Source organism: Lygodium microphyllum, unplaced genomic scaffold (assembly GCF_053477565.2).
Source record: "Lygodium microphyllum isolate KBCC unplaced genomic scaffold, Lygodium_microphyllum_v1.1.10 scaffold_61, whole genome shotgun sequence".
Lineage (NCBI taxonomy): Eukaryota > Viridiplantae > Streptophyta > Polypodiopsida > Schizaeales > Lygodiaceae > Lygodium > Lygodium microphyllum.
Window position 1 is genome coordinate 767,701 of NW_028229544.1, and position 3,177 is coordinate 770,877.

The following is a 3,177-nucleotide window of genomic DNA, read 5'->3' on the forward strand; positions in this document are numbered from 1 at the left end:
TATTTAGAAGGATATCCAAAAATACGTCTTTTTGCAAGATAACTTGCGTAGGGATCTGCCATCCCTGATGAGGGTTTTTACCCTTTCTCCTTGTGAATCAATCACAAGACTAAATGATTTTGTACTTGTTGCGCAAGTCCTGTGATGGAATAATCTGTTTAGATCCTTTAAGCTGACATATGTCAGGCCTAGGTTTCTTCTTTTAAAAAAAACCCTTAGGGATAAACCCTAGTTTCTTTATCTTTACAAATTTATTGTCTCTACAGTAAAGAAAGTAGTCAAGTGCTTAGGGTATGAATGTTTCTATGTTTATATTGGTTTAGTTATCTTTCGGAAGGTAATATTAATCATCTTGTCACGGTTTTGCTATCCTTGTGACAATTTACTTTCCAGTCAATACAGCTTAATTTTTAACTTCTGTTTTCCTTACAGATGAACTCATGCCAAATAACAACATTTGCCTTGCTAAGATGTGCAATTAGCAAAGATAATTTCCTAGTAATTTGAGCATCGAAAGAAACCTTTCATGAATTTAACCATTTACAACGATTCGTTGCGAAAGGAATAAGACTAATGGTGCAAGATATAATTTCAACACCTTAGGATTTAACTAAAATGTACTACTATAGTAAATGGCTAATTCTACTCGTAATTTATAATGCTTGATGCAATTTGAAGAAAGCTAAGTTCTATACATTGTCATTCATAAGCTAAACTCCTTCATTACAAATAACTCGAACAAATATATCCTACCCTTAACAATTTTTCTTTGCATGATTGACTTAAAACCGAATTAAAGCCAAGAAGAAAAACCTGGTTTTGGGGTGAGATATCCACATGGATACCGGGAGATGACCCTCCCGCAACTACACCTTGGACTTTCTTCGGCGACATCGTAGTTCGAATGTGAGATAGCCTTTTTCTCTTTCTTCTGGAATCCCACCATCTCTTTGGATCAAAAAAGTTTATGGGTGAGTGTGGTTTTGCAACCACGGAACCCTTGGAGGACTTTGACTTGGGGTAGAAGGAATATAAATCCTTTCCTTCTTTTTTTTCTTTTTCCCTCTCTTCCCCTTCACTCCTTCTTTTCACTCCCTCTACTTTCCCTCCCTATCTTTTATCTCACGGCTACTTTTCCCTTATCGGGTATCATCTGAGGCCATGATGATGATTTGGATTTTTAGGTCAAGGGGGGAAAAATAATCATGGGGATACGGGGGATTAAGAAGAAAGCTTAGGGGGTTGTGGGAAATAAAGAGTTACGAGGGGGTGAAAAGGATTAAAATGGATTATAAGGGGGTGATAAGACTTAGGGGAATAAAACACGCGGGGGGGGGGGGTAGGTTCCCAAAGTCAAGGGAAGGCTTAAGGGAAAAAGGGAATTTAAAATTCTAGGGGGGTGTGTGGTTCCAAAAACCATGGGAAGGGCTAAGGGAATTTTTGAAACCCGAGGGGGGGGGGAACAAAAGGGGTATGAAAGGGGGCTTAGGAAGCCCCCTTGGAAGCTTCCAGAAGCTTCAAAGGAAAAGGGCATGTGGGGGAAAGATGACTCCCCAGGCGGTGATATGACGGTCAAGAGGCGGCTGTGGCGGATTGTAGCGGCAGTTCAGAGCGGCCACGGCATGTCTAGTCTTCCAACGGCAGCAAGGCTTGGATTTTTCCTCTCTCCTTCACAACCACCCTCTCACTCCACTTCACGGCTGCCCAGGGACAGAGTATCCCCCTCTCTTTCTTCCTCCTCATACTGATGGTCTGCAGCGTTCTCGTCCCCTCCCCTCGGCCTGCGGCCCCTCATTAAATAGTGGAGGGGAGGGGGATCTTTCCTTCCCTGGGTGTCATCACGCATGTTCCCCCTCCTCATCCTGAGCTCCACCAAGGAGCTTAATGGCTCCTTCTATTTCCCTCCCCCTCCAGCTCGTCAGTCGGTTGGGGGGAATAGGGGGGAAATTTTAAAAAAATTCATTTAACCAATTCGCGGAATATTACATTCTCTCCCCCTTGGAGGAATCGAGATGTCCTCATCTCGAGATAAACTGGGGATATTGATGGTTGAGAGAGCTTTCATCTATCCAAGTGGCATCCTCTTCGGGATAATCTTTCCACTGGACGAGGCATTCTCTCAGGGTCCTAGATCTTAACTGTCTTTCCCTAACATCTAAGATCCTTTCCGGCCTTAGTTCAAGGACTCCTTGACTAGGCATTACAATTTGTTGGTCATCAAGTACATGATTAGGGTTGGGTACATATTTTTTCAATACGCTGATATGGAATACATTGTGAACCTTTGGGTTCTTAGGGAGTTGCAATCTATAAGCATTGGGTCCTAGGCATTTGAGGATTTTATACGGCCCACAATACCTTGGACTTAGCTTCTTGCATTCTCTTAGGGATAGAGAACTCTTTTTAGGGCGTACATGAATGAAGACCATGTCTCCTTCTTCGAAGACTCTATCTTGATGTTTCAAATCTGCGTATGCCTTTTGCCTATCCTTGGCCGCTTGTATGTCTTGTCTTATTGACCTTATTTGATCATCCATGTCCTCCAACATTTGTCTTGAAGCTTCAACTCTTAAGGTTGGATCAGAAAAGTTTAGGGGACTTCGACAATCATGACCATACAATGCCTGGAAAGGGGTCATCTGAATGCTCTGCGGGTAAGAAGCATTGTAGGCAAATTCAACCAAAGGAAAGAATTGAATCCACCTCTTTGGCTCTCGACAGCAGTATGCCCTAAGCATATCCTCAATGACTTGATTTACTCGCTCTGTTTGGCCATCCGTTTGGGGATGGTAGGCGGTGCTAAAACAGAGTTGAGTCCCAATAGCTTCAAAGATAGCTCTCTAGAAGTGTGATGTGAAGAGAGAATCTCGATCACTAATGATTCTTCTACGTAACCCATGTAGCTTGAATACCTTCTTGATAAACAATCTTGCAATGTCAGAGGCTTTATAGTTTGTCTTTACTGGAATCAGGTGTGCAACCTTGGTAAGCATGTCAACCACAACCATAATGGAATTATATCCTCCTTGGACTTGGGGTAAGCCCACAACAAAATCCATACTAATGAATTCCCATTTCATTTGGGGAATGTCAAGCGGTTACAGTTTCCCTGGCATCATGACATGTTCGACCTTGATATGTTGGCAAGACAAACACTCAGTGACATACTTGAGAACA